This window comes from Leopardus geoffroyi, chromosome D1 (genome assembly GCF_018350155.1).
Source record: "Leopardus geoffroyi isolate Oge1 chromosome D1, O.geoffroyi_Oge1_pat1.0, whole genome shotgun sequence".
NCBI lineage: Eukaryota > Metazoa > Chordata > Mammalia > Carnivora > Felidae > Leopardus > Leopardus geoffroyi.
In genome coordinates, this window is record NC_059329.1 from 98,511,783 (window position 1) to 98,524,688 (window position 12,906).

Below are 12,906 nucleotides of genomic sequence, written 5' to 3' on the forward strand. Positions count from 1 at the left end.
GATCAGTTAAGCGTCTGACTTCAGCTCAGGTCATGATCTCACGGTCCGTGAGTTCGAGCCCCGCGTCAGGCTTTGTGCTGACAGCTCAGAGCCTGGAGCCTGTTTCAGATTGTGTGTCTCCCTCTCTCTCTGCCCTCCCCTGTTCATGCTCTGTTTCTCTCTGTCTCAAAAATAAATAAACGTTAAAAAAAATTTTTTAAATGGGGGGTTTTCAGTGTAACATTTGGTAGTGGTTAAGTAAGTAGGGATGGGAATGGGAGTAAGGTCAGCCAACACTCTCCACATAAAGATGAGAGTACCATAACTAATTCCCATACAGGATACCTATCTACATGCCAATTAAGTGGTACTGGTTTGAGGTTCCATTAATTAAAATATTAAAATTATTTCCTCAGCTTTAAAACACTATTCTGATTTGTAAATGTTGAATGAATGTCTCCTAACAACCAAGATGAGAGCCCACCAGTTTAAAAAAAAAGTTATGTGAAACCATAATTGATCTCTTTATAAATAGTAGCTACCAGAATAAACTAGCAGAACTTAATTCTGAAATGATGTCTCCTAAATTACTTGCACAGGACAGAAAATGGTGTTGTCATTTTAAATTGGTTAACATTTTTTAAAGTTTTAAAAATAACAATGACCATCTCTAAGGCATTAGGCACAAGTAAAAAGAACTTAAAATGCTTTTTGCCCCATAGGTAACCATCAATCTAGAGTGCAGGTTTATAACCTTAATGTATAAACCTTACCTCTCTCCTTTCTACCTCATTCCCACTTCCTAATGAGCAGTATTTTCAAGAACAAGTTTTTTAAATAGCCACTTGAAAAAGAGTAAACTTCAGGACGGTATCATGGTATAATTCTATTTATTTTTGAAATGGATATATATAGTACATATTTAAAACACAAGAAAATTTAGAAGTAGAATGGGATGACTTTAATTTTCTACTTTATAATAACTATATGGTTAGACTAACTCAGATGCACTGCCTTTATAATATGTCTTAAAAGAAAGGCCATTTCTCGTCAAACCCTCTAAAACTCTGACAGTTACCTAAGGACTAATTAAAATAGCCAATGTAAAATATTTGCACTTACTCAGAAAATGTATGAAATAACCTACCATGCCAAAGTGCTCAAATTCAAACCTTAAGAAATAGATCTTCGTCCCCACTCCATGCTAGGCACTGTGCTTCACAACTGGCATACAGTGATGAACAAGACAGGCACTATCTCAAAAGCCTTCATTTCCATTCCATTCCAAAAATCAACATGAAACATTCTCAAAATGATATAGCATAGCTGTGGCCATTTCAGTAAATTAAAAACTTCTTTAGTAATTCATTTTCTAGGTTTTTAACAGGAATTATTACATAGTTTAACACAATATTACGGACACTTAAGAGGAAAGGTTCTGGACTCAAACCTGGGCTTGAATTCAGGTGGTAGCATTTGCTACACCTATGTGATCCCAGGGAGGCCTTCATTTCCTCATCTATAAAATGTGGGTAGGGTAAGAACAGTAAATCCTCAGAATACTGCTATGAGAATTATAATTAAACGAGATCCTATATGTAAAAAGGCTTAGCACTGTACATAATAAGTACTCGGTAAATGTTAAACCCTTATTATTATTGTTGTTATTAAGACAACAAATAACCCTACGGTACAAGAGCCGTTCACAACCTGCCAAATAGTCTTATATTTATGCCACTTTTCCAAGAACAAATACATGTATCCGTGTAAGTTTGTATATTAACGTATAAAAATACTTTTCAATATAAAAGCCCATAATTGAAAGTTTTTATTACCATAACAACACACCAGTACATTTATGATATTTATATATATTACATACACACACACACACAATGTACCAGTGGCACACTGTCAAGAACTATGCTAGAACAAGTTAAGAACTTGTCTGTTGGCCATGGACGGGGGGTACTCAGATGATTCTAACTCATATACGAATTTTTTTTTTTAAATATTAACATTGTTAACACGACATAGACAAATATCTTAAAATCCAGGCATCTACTAGTGATTAAAAACTCGATTTATACATACCACTTTAGTCTATAAAGTACATTCATGAGTATTATCTCACCCGGTCCTTTGAACAGCATAGTGAAACAGGCTTTTACCATTATCCCCATTGTACCACAGAGAAAACTAAAGCCCAGCAAGGCTGAATTTCCCAAGAGCACACTGCTAGTGACAGGACTGGTCTCAAAAGCCAAGTCCTCTGACATCATCACAGTTGTTTCACTTCCACTGGCCTGGGACATTTCATTAAAAAAAGACAGAAAACTGTGCTCAATATTGTAGGTGTGTCAGAGGACTCTACAGGGATTACTCACAGCTGCCCAGTTTTACTCTCCTTATTTCTGACTTTGGTATTTCAAAAATTACACGTGTGTAATTATAAAATGTAGATAAGGGGAATTCATCCAAATCTGATCTTTCCTGCATTGGCCAATTAATACTAGAGATTATTTTACCCCTTATAAAACTTAGCCTTTTGTATTTCCCTTCTTTGTAACCACTGAAATTTATTTCATTTTAATGTTGGGTCTTAAAAAGTCAAGTTAATATAAGATAAATAAAACCACTCATAATGTGGAAGCATATCCGATCAGATCCCACAAATTTTTGACACATCTAAAGAATCAAAATATTAACAAATTTCAGTTTATATTTATGAGAGAAAAAAGGTTAGTATTATTATAGTGCGTTGGTTTGTTGTGTAAACGAGTACTTAAATAATTACTACTAAAGGCAGAATCTTCTTTAAAAACACAGCAGCGCTCAGCAATAATATCCCATGAACTATATTCAAGCTGGAAAAAGCTGGAATAGATACTGGCCAGGCAGGTAAGAAAGACACGATCTTGATTCCGTATACCCTCAAACTAAAGCACATACATCACAACTTATGCTTACATTTTACAACATTCCCAGATGTCTCTTTCCCTTCTCAAAAGCTAAAAGAGACTAGCCATGGAGATAAAAATATCCTACAAGTTCAAGAGCCTAAAAGAAGTTAGTGTCCTAAAAGAGAAAAAGAATGTAAAGACTTATGATTTTTTTGAACCTAACATTTTAAGTACAACCCACAGACCTGAAACTACATTTTCTTTCTGGGGCTGCTCACTGGCCTCCAATACATCAATCCTGTAACACCGTGAACTGTGGTGATGGATTGGTTCGTGCTTCTAAACACAACAGAATTTTTCCAAGGTTACTTACACTGTGACGTGAGGAACATTTTTGCAGCGTCTTATTTTCTTTTAATCAAACTACTTTGGATATTTTACCAGTGCACACATTATGAATGAACAAATTTTCATTATTTTTTTGAACTTTCCAAAGTCAACCAACGGCTGCGGTACAGTGACAAAGAGCTGAATCCTGGTCAAAATTCTGCTACTGGCTGGTTGTCTGACTTGAGGCACGTATCACTTAGGAAGAAACTGAGGTGCAAAGACATTTTACGTACAGCAAAAACTTCTAAGGAATTGCCACATCATCACCATAGGACAAAAATCTCAAGGTCTTATCAGAAACAGGCTAGGCTTCTAATCAGATAATAATGTAAAAAGAGAGGGGAAAATGGGAAGCACACTGTTTATTTAGTAACAAGAACCACTACTACTACTGCTGCTACTGCTACTTCTGAACATTTACTGAGGCTTTATTATGTGCCAGGCACTGTGCCAAGCACTTCCACAGACTTTAACATTTACTCCCTGCAACAACATACTGATATTCATTAATAAAAGAATCAGAACTTTAAAGAACAAAAAGAATAGAAATTTAAACTCACGACTGAAAATGTAAACAAATTGTTAAAGAAACCTTACCTTTTTCTCTTTCAGACTACATCTTTGAGTAGTAAATTTACACTAAAACTACATTAAGTTTCAGGAATCTGTCTTCCATTTTAAAAATACTAAGATTTGGGGCGCCTGGGTGGCTCAGTCGGTTGAGCGTCCGACTTCGGCTCAGGTCACGATCTCACAGTCCGTGGGTTGGAGCCCCGCGTCGGGCTCTGGGCTGATGGCTCAGAGCCTGGAGTCTGCTTCCGATTCTGTGTCTCCCTCTCTCTCTGCCCCTCCCCCGTTCATGCTCTGTCTCTCTCTGTCCCAAAAATAAATAAACGTTAAAAAAAAAAAAAAATACTAAGATTCAAGGGGTGCCTGGGTGGCGTAGCCGCTTAAGCGTCAGACTCTTGATCTCAGCTCCGGTCATGATCTCATCTCGCAGTTTGTGGGTTTGAGCCCCACGTGGGGCTCTGCGCTGATGGTGTGGAGCTTGCTTGGGATTCTGTCTTTCCTTCTCTCTGCCCCTCCCCCACTTGTATGTGCACGGAAATAAATATAAAACAATTTTAAATAAAAAAATAATAAATACTAAGATGCAAGATGTTGACAATTATGACAGAATAATAACAATAAAAAACCTCTAAGCTTAAATACGGGCACTGAATAACTGGCCCCATTCAAAGAAAAGAGAACAGCATATATCAGGCCCTACGATTATAAGCTCCTGATGCCCATAAGAGCAATCTATATGCTGTAATTATAAAGTGATCTAGCACCACCACAGACAACAAAAAAATTTACAATTGCTAAGTTTTAAATATATAAACACACACATATACACATGTATCAGTTATTGTACATGTAAATCTTATAGTAGCTGATAAAACAACAACAAACTAATCCAAGATAAACTAAAACAGCAGAGTGTTTCTGAAGACTCACTTTAGAATAACAGCACCATGATAATTATAATATTAGCAATCAAATTTTACTTAGCAGAAAGTTCTTAGAGGCTTGGAAAGCTGTTTGTATAAAATGGAGTAGACAAGAGGGAAGGGTTCTCTGTGCTGTTTAAATCAACTACAGGTCCCAGCATGCAATGCTCTAATCCGAAGTTAAGCAAAAACCCGAAATGCATCCTGGGACTTGTAGTAAGTAAACCACTTCACTCTATCACTGTAAGTTTCAAGAAAGTCTGAACTATCTCGAGCACAATTTGACAAGATCTTATTATCAGGGCCTAGTCAAACTCAGATCTAACTTGTTTGCTCTCTGCTCCGGCAGTTTCTTTAGTACATATTGGAAAAGTATCAATATTTAGAACAACATTTTCACATTAGAAAAACCTCATACAGGATAAGCATATAAAAGAAATGCTTAAAAAGAAAAAAAAAAGGTTTTATACAATTAAAAAAAATTTTAAACCATGATACTCAAAGCCATTTTTTTAAGTTTGGTTGGATCAGTATCAAAGCTCTCTATCCCCCTCCCCAAAAAAGTTTTAATTGTTTTATCAGGTTTTCTCTTAACAGTTTTTCAAGTTATATTTTATATGTAATTTTTCTCACAGAAAATTCTCATACAAAAACATTTACCATACTCTAATAATGCACATTAGGAAATATATTCTTAAAGTAATACATACACATAACACCATCACACATACAAAAACAATAATACTTAGGTTCTCTTTTGTCAAGCCCTTACTCAATTATTTTTGCCCTCCACTCCTAGCCCCTCATTTCACACACATACACGTTTCCAAAAAGAACACTTAGGAAAAAAATATTCCAAGTACAGACTCATTTCTCTTATCCACTGACCTCTTCTAAAAACACAAAAGATTTTTTTTTACCTATCAATAACATGTCCAAACCCAAACAGGTAACTTTGAGCCATTATTTATGTATTTACAGTTTCTACACACATCCCTATTTTCTGCAAGACTGAGGAAGGAGGCTGGGAAAAAACTAAGTGCAATCTGCATCAGGAGGCCTAACACAGGTGGTGGGTTATTTTCAGGCAACAGCACCTTCACAAACATGCTGTGGAATATAGTCCAAGAAATTCCTAACAAGGAAAGATAAGCTGGCACACAAATTTAACACAATCCAGCTAAAAATCACCTGCAACACATGTTACTACATTTCACCATAAAAGTGACAGGCTACTACAGGATCTGAAGCTTCATCAATACAACATACTGTCCATAAGGCCAGAGATAGCAGTTGCCATGGTTACTATCACCCACTTTTATCAGGAAATTATTGTCATTATTTTGAAGTTTTTGGTACTTATTTAAAAATCTAAAAAAAAAAAAAAAACAGTCTAGGGTTTGACTGTTAATTGAATGAATGAATCAACTACTGTTTGATTTGTAAGTATGCTGCTTTAGAGATGCACATGGTTAACAATACTTGGATCTGCAGCAGAAAAAAATCAATTCCTTTCTGCTGCTCCTTCTCCTCAAGTACTGACAGTTTGTATTCTCAATGCAGCCAAAACAATAAAACAAAACCCATCTTTTTGGCTTCTGTGTTTAAGTTATTTTTTGTCCCCTAGGCCCACAGAGTCAAAATAAAGCCTAGATCACCAACCTGTTAGGCCCCATTCCCTTCCTATCACCCTATTACTGATTCACTTGTCTATTTAAAAAAACTGAAAACATTTCTATTGATGATTCCAAAATATAGGAAAGAACAGTTTCCTTCAACAGAGACCTGCTATTTTTTATTTCTTATAACAGGGGGAGGCCTTGCAATGTATTGGAGGAAGAGAAATGGAGGGGTATTCAAACTGCCACACAAGTGTCTAGTGTAAGAAAGTTGCTATAGAAAACCCAAAGGTTGACTGAACCTCATATATTATCTCGAAAAGGGAAGAGTTCACCACCACCCCCAGTTTAACACTGAACTGACAGACAAGTAAATCCAAAGTTATTCTTAAACATCTATTTCAGCATTCTCACAAAAGATAACTCCAAAAATTTAATACACAAATAAGAATTATATGAAAGCCTAAAAAATAGCAAGTCACATATACACACAAACAAGAAAACATATGCTATTTAAGAAGTAATTATCTACAATAAATTTAAAACAGCGTTAGCATATTACCTCCTTAAAAAAAAAAAAATCTCAAAGCAGCAAAAATACACACCTGCTAAAGTTAAAGTGATCAAAATATACTGCTATGCTCCTAAAGAATACTTAGGGCCTACTGAAAAGCCTATGTACAAAAAGTTCCTGAGAAGTCAACAAAAATCACGATTATTTCCCAGGACAAATTAACATGAAGATTCAAACATACTTCAAGAAATCAAGTCTGAATATAGATATGAAGGAATTCTGTCAAAGGTTAGAGACCTAAAACTCTAATCCCTTCCTTTTCTCCCTTTGAACAGCAATTAAATACAAAAGACTTCGGCAATAAAATACAAAGAATACAAAATTTAAAAGCATATTACCATAACCCTAACTTCAGTATTTCCTCAACAAAAAACAACAAGCAAAACACCAAATTTAAGCATTCACTGTCCGTAGGATAAAAAAGTTAATACTACCCTGAGAGGTTTCATTTTTATCTAAACAGTCAAATGTTTTTCTCACTTCGCACAGAAACAAGCTTCTATATTTAATTTCTAATTAAAGGGGCTATTTCATAAAGAGCAGTCACTTCTAAAATTTAAGATACTAAACCTTTTTGAAATGCTCATAAACACCAGGACTCCCAATTATCTCTATTTTATTTTATTTTAGTACAAATTTGTGAGCAGAGTCTATTAAAAAAGCTACAAATCAAGGCTCTGAGTTTTAAACTTTGGGGTTATTTTTGCGCAAAAAATATTTCAGTGCACTCCTCTAGATTTGAGTAGTCATTTCCTCAAGCATCCCTCTAAAAGAGGCAAAATGATATACACATGTACCTAATACTAATACATACAGATACACTTCTTTTTCACTTTGAAACAAGCTTGAAGGCTTTAGTTAGCACGAATTTTTCAGAAAGTTAACAGAATCCCTCAAAACAATCAAAACCTTAACTGTGACATCTGTTACTCTGTGTGTTAATGAGAGTGTATAGAAGAATCCAGGAACTTAAATATTCACTAAAATCAACTACTATCACATCAATGAAAAAATGAAGGAAAATTTTAATGGAGGATACACATCTCACAGGATCTACAAAAAGAAAAATGATCTTTATTTTTTAATTATGAGAAACTGCCTCCACAGCAGTTTTTAAACAAAGCTTCAAAACTGTTAACAAAGAGCTTTTTGGTAACCTCAGTAGCATTAAAAAAAAAAAAATTCAGAAAGTGTTGGGGGGTACACTTTTAATGTGCTCATTTCCCAAATCATGGGGATAAAGTTAACATTTTAAAGACAGAAGTTTCTGTCCATGTATTAATTAGTTACCCATCTCAACATCTGCATGGCTTCTGATAATTTACAAAGAACTTTTACAATGTATTATCTCATTTGATCTTACTGAGAAAAAAAAGTACAGTATTATGCCTAGAAAACCGACAAAATGCAAAGCAGGTTCATCAGATTTTCTACACATTTCTAACTTTCTAAAACTTTGATATAAAACTTTGCAAGCTACCACCGTCGCATATTTCCAGGGATAAACCAACTCACCTAACACTAATAGGGTTTCAAAGGAGCATGTGCTGTAGATGCTATGAAACTACTTTCATCTTTATGCAGTTATTGTTACTAATGTACATATCAGCAATGACCTATACTCACAAATATAACTTTACTTACAGTTCAAGAATCTCTTTGGAGACCAACTCAAAGACATCAACCACATACATGTATTTATGAAGGTGAGTGCCTAAGAATTTATCCATTAGGATTACTGTCCATAGATGTGAGACATAAACACAAAAATTAAAATTTTTCCATACAGTATCTCCCTTTCCAGAATTTCAAGTACCCAATATCCTATTTGTATTAATATTACAGGGATGACACAAAAACCTAAAGCCCCAAGTCAGACCAACTTCTTTTGTTTATAGCCAGTGCACGGTAATTTCTTCACATAAGTGTTCAACAGCCCACTCACCAATACAGAACTAACTGATCATCAAAATAATTCTAAGAGCACTCTGTACGTAAGCGTGGCATTAAGCTATCCACAATAACAAAGCTACTTTGCATAATATTGTAAGCAGGTAAAAAGCGATCAAACATTTCAGTATCAAATAACAAACATAGTTTATTAATGGACTTTTTTAAATGGACTTACTCAAAGTTCTTTCTGGAACTTTAAGGTGTTAATCCTGCTGCTTAGTTGAAGCTAACAGAGCTATAATAAGTAGCAAGACCCTCAGAATTCAGAGATTGGCTCTATCTTGCTGTAGCACCTCCTGCTGGATAGCATTTAGAGTTCTTCATGTAAGCAGAAGAAGAGTATTTCTGAGGCAGCTTCTCCCAGATGACTGAATGGGGAAAAGGATGAACCCTTCAAAGCTAAAAGAAAGAGGGCCCTGTCCATCACTTATATCTCTTAAAGAGAAAATCTGGCATTGGTACGACTCTTTTTAATCTATCACTATTCTGGTTCCATAAAGACCTGCCTGAGTCCAAAGTGCAACATGCTTAAATAAAGCTTGCAAAATTATCTCAAAACTACCTTTAAAAGCCTTCAAAAGCACTCAAGCAAAAGACTTTATTACGGCCAGTCGAGCAATGCCAGTCATATTCAAATACCATTATGTTAACAAAAGTCTGATATAAAAAAAAAAAAGCACCTGGAATATTTTTAACATATTAGCCAGAAGTTTGTGTTTTGAGAATATTCTGCACTATTACTATGCTCCCTTTAAGGATAGTTGTCTATCTACTTAAGTTTTAAGTACAGAAATTTTTTGAAACAGGAGTATAACTGCACACAAAAATTTCCTCCTTGCCATCAAGAAGTATGTCTTGATATTTTAAAATGTATTCTTCAGACATTTTTAATAGCCCCTAATAAGCTAGTGTTAAGCCCACAATGTAGAGTCCATTTACAAGTGAAGACAGGAAAGAAAGAATAGAAAGGAACTTACCAAAATCAAAATGAATAATAGTATTTCCAGTAAAAATGTAGTAACAGTTTCCTACAATGCTGTGAAACCAAGTAAATTGTGAAACTTAAGAAAAAAAAGGGAGGGAGGGGGCTACTCTTCAAAAACCAAAAGCAAAACTGACCTATTTATTTCTAGTGCCCAAATGTGAGACAACACCAGATGTAAACAAACAACATAAACACTGAAAAGTACACTTAGATGTCTTAGTCCCAGTTTCAGTCCCCTTACCAGGCCCTCAATGAAGCCAGAGACGTTCATGAGTATCCTCTCCAAAAGGAGATATTCTAGCTCCCTGCCCTAAAGAACTCCTATAAAGTGTGTCTATGAAAAGGCTTCCTTCCTAGAGTGCACAGCTGCTTCAAAAAGAGGAAAAAAAAAAAAACTTTCACAACCCAAATTAATCTGATTCTAATATTCAGCTATCAATTATTAATACAGGAATGTTCTCCCTTTAACGTCCCCAGCTTAAGCATCTACATTCCTGACACCTACTATTAACAAAAAATGTACAGCTTACATCCCAGCTATGGGGCAAATCTCTGAAATCCAAAACACAGCCACAAAGTTCACTGTCAAGGCCAATGCTGAGGCCCACACACGCCCGGACCTTAACTCACATTTGAAATTCTAGAAAGCCACACTTGCAGACATCATTTAAAAACAACACAATGTGGACGTGCAGAGTGAGATCCTCTACTTCAAGACCTAAACAAAGAATATTTCAACATATGCCCTGAATATGATGACACCGGATTCACCAATGAAAACAAAACCTGCCTACCATTAGCAGTCCTACCCTCATCTCAACAACTCAACTACTTAGAAATCACTCTCAGCACATCTGCACCCTACAACCGGCGTGTGGCCTTCTCCGGGGGTGCAAGCCACAGACAAAGTTGAACCGAGACATTCTTCCCCTGGTGCCCAATCTCGATATCAACCCCTCCCCTACCAGGGCCACCTTGCTGCTACCCACCATAGCGAACGTGGTCAGGGGAAAAAAAGAAATCCTAACAGCACCGCTCAGCAGAATAAAGAGACCAAAGAGAGGATGACGAGAAGTGTTGGGAACTGCGTGCACGACGGGGCTGGACCAAACGGAAAGAGTCCCACTCCGCGCGCCCCTCCCCCCGGCGGGGGCGCGGGCGGGGGAGGGGCGGCCGCGGCCCCTCTCGGAGCGGCCTGCCGGCCCCGGCCCGCGCGGGGTCCCGGGGGCGCCCCGCGGCCGCAGGCGGCGGGGGCGAGTGCGGGAGGGCCGGCCCCGGGGTGAGGGGTGCAGGCAGACTCTCCGGAATAACAAGTTGCAGAAGAAGAAGAATAAGCGGAATTTCCCCAACGCTGCTCCGGCCACCCAAGACAAATGCACCAACACACACACACACACACACACACACACACACAGTCGGGCCCGGCAGCGTCAGCAGCCGCAGCTTTTTTTTTTTAACCAGATCCCTCAGTCACCAAACAAGATGGTTTTCCAAAAAAAAAAAAAAAAAAAAAAAAAAAAAAATTAATTAATTAATTAAATAATCATAATAAAAACTTCCCCCCGACAGCATCCCGGGGGGGGGGGGGCAGGGTGATGAAGGAGCCAAGGCGACCATCCCCGGGCCGAGGGACAGCCGAGGGGGCGGACGAGGCTCCGCGCCCCCCGCCCCCGCCGGCGGCCCCCTCCCCGGCCCCCCGCCGGGACAATGTGACGCCCCCTCCCCGCCACCCCCGGCGCGCCGCCTCTGTCACCCGCTTCGGCCCAGCACTCAGCGCCCAGGCTCCCGAGGCTGCTCATAAACTTACTTCCAATTTATCCTGGGGAGGGGTGGAGGGCAGAGGGAAGGAAGGGGGAGACAAGGTTTTTCCATTGTCTTTTTTTTAGGGGGGGAGGAATAGGAAGGGCACGCAGGGGGGCGCCCCGAAGGGGAAGTTATTGCTCAAATCTCAAGTTGACTGAGGGGTCCTGACGAGAACACCCCCCTTTCTCTCCTCCCTCCCACACACCCCTCCCCTCCCCCTACCTCCCCCCCACAACAAACTCCAAGCAGGCAGCCCCAGTTCCTCCCAGAGACAAACACCAGAGACAAGACAGAGACAGGGAGAGGGGGAGAGGGGGAAGGGGGGAGGGAGGGGAAAGAGAGCTACTCAAGAAAAAAAGAGGAGAGTGAGGAGAAGAGAGAATGGAAAAGCTGGGATACTGCACCCTCCTGCTGCTGGCTGGTTGTCCCCCCTGGCAGCTGGAGGCAGGAACTCTGAGCAGGAGAAGCAGGAGGAGGAGGAGGAGGGAACTCTTCTTCATGGGGAGGGAGGGAAGAAGCTGGAGCTGCTGCTGCTGCTTCTGCTGCTGCTCTGGGCCTCTCGCACTTTTTAGATATTAGTGTGTTAAGATGGTAGGTTGTTCCCTTCTCCCTCCTCCTCCTCCTCCTCTCCTCTCCCTCTCTCTCTCTCACTCACTCTCTCTCTCTCTCTCCCTCTCTCTCTCTCTCTGGGCTGTTTCTTTCCTCCTCTTCCCCAGGCAAGGGGGGGGTGGGGAGGAGGGGGTGGGGGGAGGAACTGGATCCTCCTCCTCCTCCAGGAGAGACACACACAGGCCCCGGGCCGGAATAGGGGTGGGGGGGAATCAGAGCAGCAGGAGAGAAACTGTGGGAGACAAACAAGCCCAACTCTTCATCCTCCTCCTCCTCCTCTCAGCAGCAGCAGCGAGCACCACCAGCCCATTCACCACCCGGCCCCGGGCCGCAGCACCTCCGCCGCCTCAGCCCGGGGATCCCTCCGCCCAGGCCCAGACACACTCGCCCGCGCGGGAGCCCGCCGCGCGGCCCCGCCGGCCCGCCGCCGCCGCCGCCGTGCGCGCCCCCGCCGCTCCCGAGAGCCGGGCGAGAGGGACTGGGGCTGGGAAAGCGGGGACGAGGGCGGGGGGAGAGAGGAGACGCCGGGGTAGAGGGGCACGGCGGGGAGGGAGGGGGCCGCCGGGCGGAGTTGTACGGCGGCCGGCCCGGGCCCCCG

General features: G+C 40.1%; 1 protein-coding gene across 34 annotated transcripts in view; it reads right to left on the reverse strand.

The window, feature by feature from the left end:
* PHF21A (PHD finger protein 21A) overlaps positions 1–12,639 on the reverse strand; it is a 196,062-nt gene extending 183,423 nt beyond the window's left edge. For 11 of the 34 annotated variants that reach the window (XM_045486666.1, XM_045486664.1, XM_045486652.1 and 8 more), the window contains exon 1: positions 12,104–12,385. The gene's annotated coding sequence lies outside the window, so the exon portion shown is untranslated. Of the gene's footprint in view, positions 1–10,885; positions 11,009–12,103 lie in introns of those variants that run through there. The other 23 variants (XM_045486655.1, XM_045486675.1, XM_045486644.1 and 20 more) reach the window with 7 other exon arrangements.
* Between the last annotated feature and the right edge of the window lie 267 nt (positions 12,640–12,906).